Source organism: Lynx rufus, unplaced genomic scaffold (assembly GCF_022079265.1).
Source record: "Lynx rufus isolate CCGP_SWC_20201006 ecotype Redwood Valley unplaced genomic scaffold, mLynRuf1.p SCAF_9, whole genome shotgun sequence".
NCBI lineage: Eukaryota > Metazoa > Chordata > Mammalia > Carnivora > Felidae > Lynx > Lynx rufus.
The window spans coordinates 73,514,063-73,531,626 of NW_025814897.1; the positions used below are offsets into that span (position 1 = coordinate 73,514,063).

The 17,564-nt window shown below is 38.9% G+C and overlaps 1 long non-coding RNA gene across 1 annotated transcript; it reads right to left on the reverse strand.

Annotated features, from left to right (window-relative positions):
- Window positions 1-406: 406 nt before the first annotated feature.
- Window positions 407-17,547, reverse strand: LOC124506226 (uncharacterized). The gene is made up of 3 exons (XR_006960732.1): window positions 17,429-17,547; window positions 14,202-14,289; window positions 407-700 (listed from the first exon to the last, which is right to left on the reverse strand). It is a non-coding gene; the product is annotated as an uncharacterized LOC124506226 (long non-coding RNA).
- Between the last annotated feature and the right edge of the window lie 17 nt (window positions 17,548-17,564).

Consider the following 17,564-nt stretch of genomic DNA (forward strand, 5'->3'; position numbering starts at 1 on the left):
GGCTATAATAAACATGTTAATAAATATGTTCACTTTTGCTACTTTAAGAAGTTGAAAAGAGATGGAGAAGTCGTATTACTTTATTGACCAGCTTTGCTAGTGTGCTAGAAAACTCCGGTACAACAGGTAGATCTCACTTATCCATCCTTCCAATTTTTTTTGTGCAATAGAATTTAGTTAACTTTGGTTAAAGGTTAGTCAACATAGGGGCTCCTGGGTGGCATAGCTGGTTGAGCATCTGACTCTTGATTTCAGCTCAGGTCATGATTTCACACTTCATGGGTTTGAGCCCCAAATTGGGCTCTGTGCTACATAACAGTGCAGAGCCTTGCTTGGGATTCTCTCTCTCTCTCTCTCTCTCTGCCCCTCCTCTGCTCTCTCTCTCTCTCTCTCTCAAAAACAAATAAACATAAAAAAAAAGTTAGTCAATATAAATGATTGAGACTATTCTAGGAACAATACTTACAGAGAAATATAATGTATGCCTTTTTGTTTTTCAAGAAAAAATAATAGCTTTTGTTCTAAAGCAGAGATTCTCAAAGTTTTTAGTCTCCAGATTCCTTTGTACTTATACTTATCATATTGGAAATCAAACCAAGAAAATTTTAAAGACTTTTATTGATTTATTTACAGTTAGCAATGATGATTCCATGCAATAAATAACATCTAAGTATTATAAAATAGCTTCGACTTCATGGATCTGAAAGAGAACCAATGACCTAAATTATAAAGTGTCAGTTTATTCCAGAATATTAAAAAGCACAGTGAAAGACAAAACTTAAAAAGTTGATTTTATTTTCCTTATGTCCACTTGGGCTGCACAGCAAAAGAAACCATCAACAAAATGAAAAGGCAACCTATAGACTCTCAAAACTGTTAAAATGGCTATTATTATAAAAACAGAAGATAGCAAGTGTTGGTGAGGATGTGGAAAAGAGGGAACCCTGGTATACTGTTGGTGGTAATGTAATGGTACAGCCATTATGGACATTAGCATGGAAATTCCTGAAAAAGTTAAAAATAGATCCATCCTATGATTCAGCAATCACACTTTTGAATATTTATCGAAAGGAATTGAAATCAGGATCTTGGGGAGAGATAACTACACTTTCAGGTTCACTGAGGCATTATTCATAATAGCCAATATATGGAAATAATAAAAATTTTCAACAATAGATGAAAAGATAAATAAAATGTGATACATACAAACAATGGAATATTATTCAGCCCTAAAAAGGAAAAAAAATCCTGCCATTCACAACAACATGGATGGACCTGGAGGATATTACACCAAGTAAAATAAGCCATAAAAAGACAAATACTGATGATCTTACTTATATGTGGAATTTAAGATAGTCCAACTCACAGAAGTAGAGAGTAGAATGATGGTTACCAGGGGCTGGGGAGAGGGGAAAATGGGGAGGTGATGGTCAAAGGGTCAAATTCCAGTTAAGTAAGATAAATAAGTATTGAAGGTCTATTATACAGCATGGTGCTTATAGCTAACAGTCCTGTATCATACATTTAAAATGTTCTATTCTAGAGTAGATCTTACGTTAAGTGTTGTTACCACACATGCACACACAGACACACACACACACACTCACACACACACAACACTAACAACAACAACAACAGTAAAGAGGGTGGGAGGAAACTTTGGGAAATGACGGATATGTGTGACCTTGATGGTGGTGATGGTTTCACAGGTATCTACTTATCTCCAAACTGTATTTGTTGAATTGAGCTGTATATGTTAAATATGTATAGCTTTTTATATGTCAGTCATAGCTCAATAAAGTAGCAAAAAAAAAGTAAAAAAAAAATTTGTTTACAGTTCTTTTGGGCTTTAGCCTAAGTATATATATCCCAAAATACTGTCGTCAAAAGTTACCTGAGTTACTAACTTTTTTATCTTTGAATTTTGGCCACACTCTGTGGTCTGACCTAGTTCATGATTCCTTAGGGGCTAATTCCATACCCAAGGAAAATCCCAAACCAATCTATAGCCGAAAATGGAACCCACATCTAAGATCAAACCTGCTGCCCAGTCCAAACATTCAGGTCAGAAACCGGTTTATAATTCAGTCAGAATCGCAGCAGTACCATTCTCAATACAATGCGGTACCCAGATTTGTATTGACATAGATAAACAACCATGTTGTCCTTACCTAAGAGATCAGCTCAACTTGGAGCATAGTATGTGCCAGTACAGCTTGACACAGACACCAAACCACTCCTGACTAACCTAGATTAGAACCAAAGCCTGGTTTAGGATGGCCTAGAGCCCAGAATATGCTAGCTCATTCCCAGACTCATTCCTTTATTAATTTGTTCAATAAATGTTTATTGTAGGCTTACTAGCTTCTAAGCACTGTGGTAGGTATTAATGCTTATCTTGGCATGGGAGCATTCCTGAGAGGCCTGCATCACCCTGGACACCAAAACGCACAATCTAGCTCCTCTTCCTGGGTAGTCAACACTTCTCGACTGGTGTCATCAGATAAGTTCTCACAGAATTTTCTCATGACATCATATGGCGATTTTTTATTACATAATAGCAAGTTCCATCATAGCCCCACCCGTAACCTTTTGACCCAGTAGATTTCTATATCTCCCTAGGACCATTCATTCAACAAATATTTATTAAATGTCTTTAGATTACTAAGCCCTGGAGACACAAAAATACTGCCTTTAAGTAACTCACTGTCTTGATTTTTACCGAAGGAGATGAACACATTAAAAGAAAAGCCTACTCCGGTTCTATAACAAAAGTATAACTTCTTTAATAAAGGTATCTTCAAAATTCTATGACAGCCTAATGGAGGAGTTCTTTCTTAATGCTAGGAGGGCATGGTTAGGGAAAATGATTTCTCCACTGTTCCTTGAAAAATGAGTAGGAGTTTAGTGAGAGAGAAAGACATTCCAAGAAAAGAAGCAGTCTGAACCAGGGCATATAGACAGTAAGGAGAATAGGATGGTCCAAGGACAAATAATAGGAGATGTTATGGAATATCTTATCCTTGGAAGACATAAAGGTTTATACCACTTGAGGATAATAAGATTTGTTCTACACCTGACCCAAGGATGTTTGACACCAAAGATATATCTGACAACAGACATATAATAAGAATTATGCCAATATTAATGAATTTTGGGGAAAAGTATCTTATAAATTGATTTCTGCTGATACAGCTTAATTTCTTTATTTTTTAATTTTATTTTTTGTTTTTTAAAATTTACATCCAAATTAGTTAGCATATAGTGAAACAATGATTTCAGGAGTAGATTCCTTAATGCCCCTTACCCACTTAGTCCATCCCCCCTCCTACAACCCCTCCAGTAACCCTCTGTTTGTTCTCCATATTTGTGAGTCTCTTTTGTTTTGTCCCCCTCCCTGTTTTTATATTATTTTTGTTTCCCTTCCCTTATGGCCATCTGTTTTGTCTCTTAAAGCCCTCGTATGAGTGAAGTCATATGATTTTTGTCTTTCTCTGACTGACTAATTTCACTTAGCATAATACCCTCCAGTTCCATCCACGTAGTTGCAAATGGCAAGATTTCATTCTTTTTGATTGTCGAGTAATACTCCATTGTATATATATATATATATATATATATATATATATATATATACACACCACATTTTCTTTATCCATTCATCCATCGATGGACATTTGGGCTCTTTCCATACTTTGGTTATTGTCGATAGTGCTCCTATAAACATGGGGGTGCATGTGTCCTTTTGAAACAGCACACCTGTATCCTGTGGATAAATGCCTAGTAGTGCAATTGCTGGGTGGTATGGTAGTTCCATTTTTAGTTTTTTGAGGAACCTCCATACTGTTTCCCAGAATGGCTGCACCAGCTTGCATTCCCACTAATTTCTTTTTATTTTTTTATTATTTATTTATTTTTTTTAACGTTTATTTATTTTTGAGACAGAGAGAGACAGAGCATGAACGGGGGAGGGTCAGAGAGAGGGAGACACAGAATCTGAAACAGGCTCCAGGCTCTGAGCTGTCAGCACAGAGCTCGACGCAGAGCTCGAACTCACGGACCGTGAGATCATGACCTGAGCCGAAGTCGGCTGCTTAACCGACTGAGCCACCCAGGCGCCCCCCATTAATTTCTTTTTAATGTTTTTAATCTATTTTTGAGAGAGACAGAGCACAAGTGGGGGAGGGGCAGAGAGAGAGGGGGACACAGAATCTGAAGCAGGCCAGCACAGAGCCCAATGAGGGGCTTGAACCCATGAACCATGAGATCATGACCTGAGCTGAAGTTGGACACTCAATCAACTGAGCCACCCAGGCACCCCTTTCATTTCTTGATTAATGAATAAATTGCAAAGCTCTCAAATACATAATATGGGCAAAATGCTCTGAGGTCAGAGTGGCAGGATCAGAAAGAATATTCTTGGGAATAAACGGGCAGGATATAAATATTCTGCTGCTTCTATCCTTGTCACAATGATTTTTATAAGGTCTGTATACCTTTTTATATCAGAGATTGCCTTTCCGTCCTATGACATACTTCCTCAACATCGACTCAGCTTTTTGTTATATGGAATTCACCAAACCAGTGTCACAAACTTAAATGCCTATAAGTGCTAGGTGGATAATATGAGTAAAGCTGGCTAAGTGGGGACTGGTAAACTAAAAGTATCTGCTTTGCCCAAAGAAGGAAGCTGTTATATTGCTACAGCTAGCCGCTGCCATGTAGGAAGGCAGACAAAGCATTGTCAGAACTCCAACATTTTCAAGAGAAGCCAAAAATTCTGATTTTTATTATGGAAACTCCCAATTTGGCAACTAACTGGGAAAAAACCCAGCCCACTAAGGAGGCCAACAAAACAAGTCTATGGGCCTGATTCTACTCCTGGGCACCAGTTTGTGAGACTTTGTCTAAACCTTTTGTAGTTTTCTGTGATATCATACTTGAAAGAATGAAGGACTGTTCCATTTCCTTCTGACATTACTGATTTCCCAAATATGGACTCACCCCTCCTCCTCTTGTGCAGTACTATTTTGTACCACCTTCTAGTGATTTCAGAATTTGCCCAACCCTTGAGGCATCAAATTTTACCCCTCTCCTTGTGCTATCATGAACTATGCTAACAGTCTTCCCTCCACTCTTGTCTAGCCACACCCTTAATGACAAATGAATGGCCCTACCACCTTGGAAAGACAACTCATTCCTCCATATCGTTGCAATCCTTTGCATATCTCTTTGTATCAACCCTTGTGTCATGATGATGACATGATGGTGACCTCATCCCAGGACTGCAACTTGTGATGGGGAGTTGGAAGACAACCATTTGTATGGCATCACAAAAAGATGACGTTGTTTGGGAAAGTTTCATGATGTCATATAAGAAAATGTCTGCATTAACATGGGGCACCTGGGTGGCTCAGTTGGTTGAGTGTCTGACTCTTGATTTCAGCTCAGGTCATGATCCCAGGGTCGTGGGATTGAGCCCCATATTGGGCTCTGCACTGGGCATGGGCCTGCTTAAGATTCTCTTGCTCTCTTAAAAAAAAAAAAAAAAAGAAAGAAAGAAAAGAAAAAAGAAAATGTTTGCATTAACAAAGATTTTTGAAAGAATCATCAAAGTTATAGAAGGATGCTTAAAAATTGTGATTTAGATCCTTCAGAGTGAGTAAAAAGTATAAACTTAGTTTTCCAAGTATTTCAGGTTAACTTTTATCCTAATGTATTTTTATAGAAGATCTTGAAAGAGATTCTGCTCTCTGGATATACTGTCTGTTTCTTAACGAGAGCAAGAGGTTATCATTTTCATGGAATGAAAATCCAGAGATTAGAAATAAGATTTATTTTACTGTAGTCACTGCACATTTTAAGGCTTTTTGGTGGAAGGAAAGAAAATTATCAATGTAGCACACAATATTTATTTGATAATGTTCCTTACTACAGCATGACTAAATTTTATTCTCACTAAATTTTTATAATCCATGGAATATATACCTCAGGATTCTTCACACTAGTTTATTCTTTCTTTCTTTTTTTTAAGATTGTTAAGTGGGAGTAGGATTATTGTTTTAAGGATATTATAAGTTTTGGGGGTATGAATAGACTAATTTTTAAAGTAAGAGACTCTTGAAATTATGGTCATTATAACATGGATCTAGATATTATGACTTCCTGTTATTAATATTTATCTCCTATATGTTAATCACTATAATATCAGTAGGCAGAGAATACAATTTCCATTCTATTTCTAAAGAAAAAAATACAAAAACAAAAATCAAATCCCTTTGCTAAAACACTAAGAAAAAAAAATCCCTAACAACATAATGACCTAACATAATTAGGTGATCTTCCTTTCATCCATGCAACCAATACGTATTGTTTAAAAACTTTTTTTAAATGTTTATTTAGTTTTGAGAGAGAGAGAGAGAGAGAAAGACAGATAGAGCATGAGCAGGGGAGGGGCAGAGAGAGAGGGAGACACAGAATCCGAAGCAGGCTCTAGGCTCTAAGCTGTCAGTACAGAGCCTGATGTGGGGCTTGAACTCAGGAACCACAAGATTATGACCTGAGGCAAAGTTGGACGCTTAACCAAATGAGCCCCCCGGGAGCCCCTCAGCAAATATGTATTGATTGCCTACTATATGCATCAGACACTGTCCTACGCTCTGGGTAAATAGTGATAGACCAAATAAGATTGTATGGTCTAGTGAGAGAGGCAGATAAAAACAATTAAGGAAAGAAGGGTGTATATATGAATATCTATATATGTAAATGAATTTCACATATATATGCATACATACACACATACATATACTCTTAGGGAGAATAATAGAAAGGAAGAGAGGGAAATTACTTTAGATTGAGTGGTCAGAGAGGATTTTTCTGAGGCAGTGGCACTTGAATTCTAATAAGAAAGATCCAGCCATGTAAAATGTAGGGGAAACAGTGGTTACTGAAGTGTGTACAGCTTCAGCAAAAGTCTTAGCTTTTTTCTAAGAACAAAGAAACCAACACGGCTAGGGTATAGAGACTGAGAAGGGTTGTGAGAAATGAGGCTGAACGGAAAGATAGGAGACATCATGAAGAGCCTTGATAGAAGAGTAAGGAGTTTGGATAAGGAGCCATTGTTTTCTTTGTATTATGTTTTTATCTTAAAAAAAATTTTTTTTAATGTTTATTTTTGTGAGAGACACAGAGCGTGAGTGGGGGAGGGGGAGAGAGAGAGAGAGAGAGAGAGAGAGAGAGAGAGAGAGAGAGAGAAGACACAGAATTAGAAACAGGCTCCAGGCTCTGAGCTGTCAGCACAGAGTCTGAAGTGAGGTCTGAAGCCACAGACTGCAAGATCATGACCTGAGCCAAAGTCGGAGGCTCAGGAGGGTCTATTGACTGAGCCTCCCAGGCACCCTGAAGCCACTGTTTTCATATAGAACAGGGCTATGCTTTGAAGATCACCTCCAACTGCTGTGTGGAGAATGGATTGTAGGGGATCAAAGTGGGGCAGGATACTAGTTTGAGGCCATTTGCAGTATTCCAGTGAGAAATGATGATGACTTGGGTGGGGCTGATAGCAGAAGAGAGAGATATGTACCTTGGAGGTAGAATCAACAGAATGTGTTGATGGATTAGTTAGGTAGTATGAAGGAAAAGTAAGAATCAAGGATGACTCACAGGGTTGTGGCTTGAGCAACTGGGTGCGTACCATTTACTGAAATGAGAAAGATAGAATGCTGAATAGGTTCTCTGGGAAGCAGATGTTAAGAGAGAGGTGTAAAAGGTTTATCAGGGAATAACACTACTAAAAGGAAAAGAAGCAGAAGCAGAATTGTGAAGAGGGAGGTCACAGAAAGTGATGCAAAGCTGATCATCTCTGCCAGCCTAATGGGGAGCTCCAGGGCAAAGACTACGAGCTAGTGGAGTTCTGCACTGGAGTAGGCCCTTGTACTACCACCTTGCTCGTTCACTGCCTGGGAGCCTCCCCAAGAAGAGTATGCTCTCAGTTATATTCTAAGAGTGTAACTTTGGCTCTAAAGCTGAGGTGGACCCTGAAGCAAGTAAGAACTAGAGGCTGTCAGCTAACCACATTCCTCAGAGCTGGGCAGCCAGTCCTTTCTTGAAGGGGACGTTAGCAGTATATCTCCATGCCTCCCACAGGGAACAACAGGTAGGAAAAGATCAAGAACTTAGTTTTAGACAAGAGGGTGAATTAAGATAGTTAATTATATCATTGAGTCATCAAAAATGTATAGGGCTTCTCTAATAGGCCATTCAAATAGAAATACCATGCACAGAGTTGGAGGCAGTCTAGAGTTTGAAAGAGATGTTTGGGTGGGAGATAACTGAGAATTAGCATAAGTATATTTAATGTAATGGACTGGCTGGGATCACTCAGTAAGATTCAAAATTGTTTTTAACCCTGAGAGGTATCATTTTTTTAGGGACTGCTTGGAGGTAATTGTGTTGTCAAATTGACCAGAGGGACAAGGGGGTAGGGTCTAGGAATGTAAAACATCCTGAAATACATGGCAAATCCTGCTCAATGGAGAAGTGCCCAACACAAAACACCAATAGTGCCCTTGTGTAAGAACTGGCCCTAGACAGAGAAGTGGTTCCAGAACCAACACCTGAGACATTCCAACTTTTAGAAGCTGGGTAATGGAGAAGAATGTTGCAAAGGAGACTGAAAGGAGTGTTTAGAAAGGTAGAAAGAAAACTAGGAGACAATGGTATCAGATGCCAAGAATGTAAAGTATTTAAAAGAGAGAGAAGTTAGCAGCAAAGAATTCTGCTAACAGTTGAACAAGATGAAGACAGGAAACTGTCCATTCAAAGGTGAGCAATCTAAGGGGAGTGGAGGAGGTGAAAGCCAGATTGGCATAAACTGAGAGTAAAAGGGAGGGGAGCAAGTAGAGAAAGGAAAATTTAAAGGAATTTGAGCAAACAATAACCAGAGAAAGAATTTAGAGGGTGATTTGGAATCAAGGTAAGGATTTTATTTCAAATATTTTATTTTATTTTACTTTAATTCTATTCTTTTTATTTTTTTATTCTATTCTATTTTTAAGTAGGCTCCATGCCCAGCATGGAGCCCAATAGTCTGGCTCAAACTCACAATCCTGAAATCAAGACCTGAGCTGAGATCAAGAGTTGGATGCTTAACCAACTGAGCCATCCGAGTGCCCCTCAAATATTTTATTATGAAAGTTCTAAACACACAGAAAAATGGAACAAATTTCACAGCAACTATCACTAAATTCTATAATAAAAATGTTACTCTATTTCCTTTATCAAATCTTTTTATCTATCCATAAGAAAGGGATTTTTAAAGATGGAAAACACTCTTAGAGCATGTTTATATGCCTAGAGTGTGATTCAATAGGTAGAGGAGATAAATGATACAGGAAAGAAAGAGGATAGCCAAGTGAAAAAAGTGAAATCCTTGAGAACTGAGTGAGGGGAATGGATTCAGAACATAAGTCAAGGGACTGCCTTTTATTGTTACAGAAGGAAAGAAAGGAAATGACTACAGAATCATGTAGGTTTGTGGATTTGGTAGTAGGAAAATGTGTCAGACACTACACTGTTGCTTAATCAACAGCTCAGGCCCTCTTCTCTTGCGAATAGAGCCCCAAATTTGGCACCAGTGGCCCAGACCTAGGGAGTTAATAGTGACTGGTATCAGCCAGTCATGACAGTCGCATTCCCCTTTGCCAGATACTAACTATCCCATCATATCTTGCAGCTAAGAAAATGACCATATAACCTATTTCTAGTCCATGGAACTTAAGAGTTGTTTGCTGAGGGGGCTTCAGTGAAAGCTTTTCCTTTGCTAAGAAAAGGGGAAGGAACTTCTGACATAAAAGGACCTTTGTTGCTTTCCTCAAACTCCTATGTTTTTCCTATTTTTGAATGTGGTCAAGTTCATGATGCAGGAAGTATAATAGCCATCTTTCAACCTTCAATAAACTTGAAAATGAAAAGCTAGAGCTGAGAAAAGGAAAGAGACTATCATGACACTGTTTAGCAGCCGAAGCAATGCTGACCGCTATTTACCTCCAGACTTATGTTTTTTTGAGTTTATTTATTTACTTTGAAAGAGAGTGCGAGTGAGTGCATGCAAGTGGGGGAGGGGCAGAGAGAGAGAGAGAGAGAGAGAGAGAGAGAGAGAATCCCAAGCAAGCTCTGTGCTCAACGCAGGGTTCAGTTCCACAAACTGAGATGATGACCTGACTCAAAATCAAGGGTTGGATGCTTAACCGGACTGAGTCACCCAGGGGCCCCCGCTCCAGACTTATTTTTATCACAGAAAAATAAACTCCAATTCATTGAAGCCTCTGTAGTCAGGTTTTATGTCATTTTAGCTGAATACAGATATAGAATACGAGGGAAGTATGGTGGCTATTCCTTTTTTACTGCTGAACACCTCTTCCTAGCTTGATTCTGGTTATAGACTCTATTTCCAGGCCACAGGAATAGATACCTGATCTAAACAGAACTTAGATTCTTTCTGCTGAAAAATTTAAACTTAATTAGGAATATCCAAAGACATAAGGAGATAATCTATTATCCCTTCTAGAAAGAAGGCCCAAGATCTCTTGCCCCGGGAATTGTTTTCCTGCTTAGTCTGTCTTTGAGTTACTCATTATCCTCTCAATAAATCTCCCTTTTCTTTAAGTTAGCTAGAATTGGTATCTGTTGTTTTAAACCAATGGTTCTCAAATAGGGAGATTTTGCCTTTTAAGGGATATCTGGCAATTTCTGGAGATATTTTTGGTTGCCACAACCGAGGGTGGTATTTTTGGCATCTAGAATGAAGATACCAGGGATGTGGGTAACATCTATAATACACAGTACAATCCCCCCAACAAAACATATTTGACGCAAGGTATCAGTAATGCTGTTGTTGAAAAATCCTGTTTTAAAACAAGATTTCCTTAACTTGTACAAGGAGCTTCTCAACAAAGCTGACTTAAGATCAAGTGAAAATGAGTGGGAATGTCAAATGGGAGGTCTAAGGAGCAAGAAACATGGAATGGCCTTCGTAAGTATGCAAGAGAGAATATGCTAAACACTGGAAGATTGCTGGGCAGTGGTTAGAGTCTGTCTGAGGTTGGTGACCATGAATTTAGAGACATGGGTCTAATGATATTTCTCTAGCAATACAGAACTACATTGCTAGAGACAAGGAAAAGGAATATTTTGAGTTTACCCATGGCTGGGTTTTTCTTCAGGTGAGAGAAATACAGGGAAAGAAATACAAGGGAATTGATGTTTATATGGGACTTATATTACTGATGAACCAGAGAAATTAAGCTAGATAATGAAGGAAGAAATAATGAGAGAGCTGATAATAAACACTGATGAGAAAGAAAAGTTATGAAAATAATTCCATTTACAATTGCATCAAAAAGAATAAAATACCTAGAAAATAAATTTAACCAAGGAGATGAAATACCTATACACTGAAAACTGTAAGACATTGATGAAAGAAATTGAAGAAGACACAAATAAATGAAAAGATATTCCATGCTCATGGACTAGAAGAATTAATATTGTCAAAATTTCCATACTTACCCAAAGCAATCTATAGATTCAATATAATCCCTATCAAAATTCAAGTGATATTTTTTACAGAAATAGAACAATCCTAAAATTAATATGTAACCATAGAAGACCCCAAGTAGCCAAAGCAATCGTGAAAGTATAACAAAGCCAGAGGCTTCACACTTTCTGATTTCAAACTATATTAGAAAGCTATAGTAATCAAAACAGTATGGCATTGGCATAAAAACAGACATAATAGCTCAGTGGAACAGAATACCCAGAAATAAACTCATGCATATATGGCCAATTAATTATTGACAAAGGAGCGAAGAATGAACAATGGGAAAGGATAGATTCTTCAGTAAATGGTGTTGGGAAAACTAGACAGCAACAAGTCAAAGAATGAAACTGGACCACTATCTTACACCATAAACAAAAATCAATTCAAAATAGATTAAATACATAATGTAAACCTGATACCATAAAACTCCTACAGGAACTTCAACATAGGTGTAAGCACCTTAACACAGGTCTTGTTGATAACTTTTTAGAACTGACACCAAAAGCAAAGGTAAGAAACACAAAAATTAACAAATGGGACTACATCACATACAAAAGTCTCTGCACAGCAAAGGAAACCATCAGCAAAATTAAAAGGCAATCTATGGAATGGGAGAAAACATTTGCAAATCATATGTCTGGTAAGGTGTTAATAACTAAATATATAAAGAACTCATACAACTCAATAGCCAAAAAAAAAAAAAAAAAGAAAAAAAAAAGGAGTGCCTGGCTGGCTCAGGCAATAGAGCATGCAACTCTTGATCTCGGGGTCTGGGTCTACACCCATGTTGGGTGTAGAGATTACTTAAAAAAATATAATTTAAAAATTAGCAACAGACCTGAATAGACATTCAAATGGCCAACAGACACATGAAATGATGCTCAATATCATTAAGCATCAGAGAAATGCAAGTCAAAACCACAATGGAATATCACCTCACTGACATACCTGTTAGAATAGCTATTATCAAAAAGACAAGAAATAACAAGTATTGGAAAGGATGTGGAAAAAAGGAAACCCTTGTGCACTGTTGGTAGGTGTGTGAATTGGTGCAGCCACCATGGGAAGTAATATGGAGGTTTCTTAAAAAATTAAAAATAGAACTACCATATGATCCAGCAATTCCACAATTGGGTATTTATCCCAATGAAATGAAAACACTAACTTGTAAAGATACCTGCATCTCCAAGTTCATTGCAGCATTATTTACAGTAGAAACAACCTAAGTGTCCACTAATGGATGAATGGATAAAGAGATTATGGTATTGATATACAATGGAATAATTTGGCCATAAAAATAAGAAAACCCTGCCATTTGCAACAGTGTGGATGGACCTTGAGGACATTATGCTAAATGAAATAAGTCAGATAGAGAAAGACAAATATCATATGATTTCACTTATATGTGGAAAGTAAAAACAAAACTGAACTCAAAGACAGAACAGATTGTGGTTGCCAGATCTAGGGGGTGGGGAGTGGGTGAAATAGGTGAAGGTGGTCAAAAGGTACAAACTTGCAGTTATAAAATAAATAAATCCTGAGGATGTAAAGTATAGCATGGTGACTATAGTTTAAAAATACTGTATTGCAGGGGCGCCTGGGTGGCGCAGTCGGTTAGGCGTCCGACTTCAGCCAGGTCACGATCTCGCGGTCCGTGAGTTCGAGCCCCGCGTCGGGCTCTGGGCTGATGGCTTGGAGCCTGGAGCCTGTTTCCGATTCTGTGTCTCCCTCTCTCTCTGCCCCTCCCCCGTTCATGCTCTGTCTCTCTCTGTCCCAAAAATAAATAAACGTTGGAAAAAAAAATTAAAAAAAAAATAAAAAATAAAAATACTGTATTGCATTTTTAAAGGTTGCTAAAAGAGTAAATCTTAAGTCTCATCACAAGAAAATAATTTGTAACTATGTATGGTAATGGATGTTAACTAGACTTATTGTGGTGATCATTTCACAATATATACATATTGAATATATAATTTTGAAACATTATGTTGTCTACCTGAAACTAATATAATGTTATTTGTCAATTACATCTCAATGAAGAAAAAAAAAGAAAAAAACCCCCAAAGAAGTCACGTTGATCCAGATCAAGTGGTATCCCCTAGACCTTGTTAGAAATGCAGAATCTCAGGCCTCATTATAGATCTACTGAATCAGAAGCTGCATTTTAGCAAGAACCCCAGGTGATTTGTACGCACATTAGAAGCAATGGATTAGAGGATTTTATGAAGGTGAAAATTTTTGCACTGAGGATACTGAAAAGGTGATTCTGGCAGAATTTTCTAAATCAGGGGTTAGCAATTCTTTTTTCTATAAAGAGTTAGGTAGTAAATATTTTTAGTGTTGAGGGCCAAAAGGTCTCTGTTACAACCACTCAACCCTGCAATTGTAGTACAACAACAACCAGAGACAGTACATAAACAAATGAGTGTGAGTATGGCTGTGTTCCAAGAAAACTATTCACAAAAACAGGCAGTTGTCTGACTTGGTCCAAGGGCCATAGTTTTGGTCATAGTGCTGACCTCTGTACTAGATCTTAATAAAAATGAGTAAGTCTTGGCTCCCAGGTAGAGCATACTATTGAGTTTTCTGGTGTCTGATTACTTACTTTCTCTTCAGTAAATACTCATGCCTGCCTCCCTCTACCTTCTTCTGAACACAATGAAGAGCTTGGCCAGCTGATGTTCTGTGGGATCCTAGAAGAATTGAGAAGTGTAAGAATTGAGGTATTAGGAAGCCAGATCTCCTTGACACCATTTTTTTTCCTGCTGGAAATATCAACAGATGTGCAATGGGGGCAGGCTTCACATCAGCTGGTTCTCAGGAATTGTTCCCTTTCATTTTCTCCTCGCCTCCAGTAAATTCATTTTAAGCTTCTCATCTGAGCTGAGGGAAATCAAGAAAGATACTTTATCCTTGCGTAGACCAGGTTGAGCAATAGCCCCTTGATGGCAGTGGCAGTGATAATCAGATAGGGATTCAAAGTTAACAGGCTGGGGGTGGGGGTGGGGGAAGGGAAGAGAATAATATCTATTGAGCATCTCCTTTCTTTTTTTTTTTTTAATTTTTTTTAACGTTTATTTATTTTTGAGACAGAGAGAGACAGAGCATGAACGGGGGAGGGGCAGAGAGAGAGGGAGACACAGAATCTAAAGCAGGCTCCAGGCTCTGAGCCATCAGCCCAGAGCCCAATGCGGGGCTCGAACTCACGGACCCTGAGATCATGACCTGAGCTGCAGTCGGACGCTTAACCGACTGAGCCACCCAGGCGCCCCGAGCATCTCCTTTCTAACACTTTATATACATCATTCGAATCATTACAGTAAGTCCAATACTAAGATCCCAGGATACAGATGTAGAAACTGAAACCAATGTTTTATCAAACATTAAAATAGCAGTTACTGTATGCCAGGCACTGGTCTGCTTCACAAATATAAACTCATTTAATCTTTAGAACCCTAGGAGGGGAAACTATTATTGTCTCCATGTTATTTTTATTTTATTTTATTTTATTTTAATTTAATTTTTGAGAGAGCAAGCAAGCTTGAGTTGGGGAGAGGGGCAGAGGCAGAGAATCTTTTTTGTTAATGTTTATTTTGGAGAGAGAGAGTGCAAGCATGAGCGGGGAAGGGGCAGAGAGAGAGGGGGACAAAGGATCTGGAGCAGGCTCTGTGCTGACAGCTGACAGACTGATGCGGGGCTTGAACTCATGAACCCTGAGATCATGACCTGAGCCCAGGTCAGATGCCTAACTGACTGATTCACCCAGGTGCCCCTTATTGTCTCCATATTAGATATGGGGAAACTATGCTATGGAGAGAGGTTAAGTAATTTGCCAGAGGAAATTAAGTTAATAAAGATAGAGCTGGGTTTTTTTTTTTTTTTTTTTTTAAGTTAATAAAGATAGAGCTGGGTTTTTAATCCAGGCAGGACTGGGACCCAGTTCTGATTCCAAAACCTTGTTTTCTCCCCCTTGTACTGTAATAATAGTATGTTCTCCAGTCCTCCTCCCCAACAGATTTTCCATCGGTGCTAAACCCCCTAAGCTTGGGGTTACCTATTAAGTAAAGTAACATTTCCTTATTAGTCCCATAATAGAGGATGTTTTCAGGGCTCATTATAACGTTTCTATTTTTCTCTACCACAAAACAATATTTATTAGTATAAGAGAAGCGGCTGCCTGCTTTATATGCACATGACATTCTGAAATATTTTCCTCAGCAATTTCTCCTAATCCTGGATCTTGCTGGTTAATCTTTGTTTATCCTGTCTTCCTTGTCTTCTCTCTCTGTTCATGCCAGAATATTGCTGAGAACAATGCTGGCATCTCAGTCACCAAGCTAGTGTACGTTATCCTTTTTACTTCCATTTTATTGCTGGGCTGATCCAATTTTCTTATTTTCCATTATTCATCTCCTTGGATTACTATAAATAATCTAGATAGATTATTACCAGATCTTTCAGGGTCTCCCCTTAAAGGGTCTATCTCGAATCTTAGTGTCTGGATTAGGCACTATGTGTTTGGTCCTGTGGTAGATAATGGGGAATAAAAATGTGGAAGATAGTTCCTGCCTTTAATGTGTTTACAGTTTAGCATTTTCCACAGTGTTGAGATGTGGTATTGTCTCCTGATCTGACACTAATATTGATTACTAATGATACATAACCAATACGTAATAATATTTCCCATGTTTTTCAAATTGAAATGCAGTGCTCCTACACCATAATCTCTTGAATATCCTTTCTTACTCTAGTGCTTTTGCTTTCCAATCTACCCATCGGAACAGAACATGATAATTTTCCTTACATTTACGTGTTATTAAACCTTCATTAGAGGCAGAGTCACAACATTCTAAGACTTTGATGATGGTAAGGGAGAAAGTTTAAGATTTTGATTTAAAGAAAACAGACAAGAGTTTCTAATTGAACCTTAAAAAGGTTGGAGGCACTGTTCTAAGCATGTTGATGGGAAGTGTGTCAGAGCAAAGTTTGCTGGTCTTAGACACCAAAGACTTGAATGACTGTCACTAAGCCACTAAGGTGAGAATGGCTAACATTTATTGACCATTTACTATGTGCCTGTCACTTTTCTACTAACGCTGTAAGAAGGGTTCTATTATTATCCTCATTTTACAGACAAGGAAACTGAGGCACAAAGCGCTTAAGTAACTTGGAATGCCTATGATAAACTGAATCCGGTTTTGCAACATAGGCAGTCTGGCTCCTAATTGGTGCAGTTAGTTATTACCCTCCATTACTTCCTGATAAAAAGAAGTAACCATTATTAACATATATGCAGCAGGTTCTGGAATGTTATACTCATCTAATGCTCACTAATAACTCTGAGGTAGATACTATTTTTTGCAAGCTAGAAAACTTAAGGCTCAGAGCGGTACTATTATTTGGCAGACTCAAGCGCAGCCTCGAGGCTCCAAAAGTTTCTGTAACCCTCGAAACACGAACTACGTACATCTTGGAGCCTCAGTCAGTTTTCCCATCTTTAAAGTGAGGGGGGGTGGTGGAGTAGCGTCTCAGTTCTACGAGGGGAGGGTATAGAGAAAAGAGAAGTGTGCACAGAGGGGTGTGAAAGGGGTAGTAAAAAGCAGTCAAGCTCAGTGACCGAGGGCCTTCCATAACCCGGGTGGGTGAGGTTGCAAAGGGGACACAGATTCCCGCCAGGGAGGAGGCCGGGGGTGTTAGCCCCGAGCGAGGCCTGTAGGCGAAAACGGGCCTGACAGCCTGTCTCTGACGGGTCTGGGCGCTGCCTACGCAGGCCGGCAGCCAAAGGGGAGGCGATCCCTGGGGCTTTGTCCCGATCCCGGGGCAGCACCTCACCCGCCCAAATCCTGCTTCGCAGGCCTCTCCATGAAAGCCAGAGAAGGAAGGGGCGCGGCTTCCCGGTCCGCGTCGTAGAGCGCCACGTCCCTCTTGGCTTAGGCTCCCCCAGGCTCCTTCGCGTTCTTGCTCCACA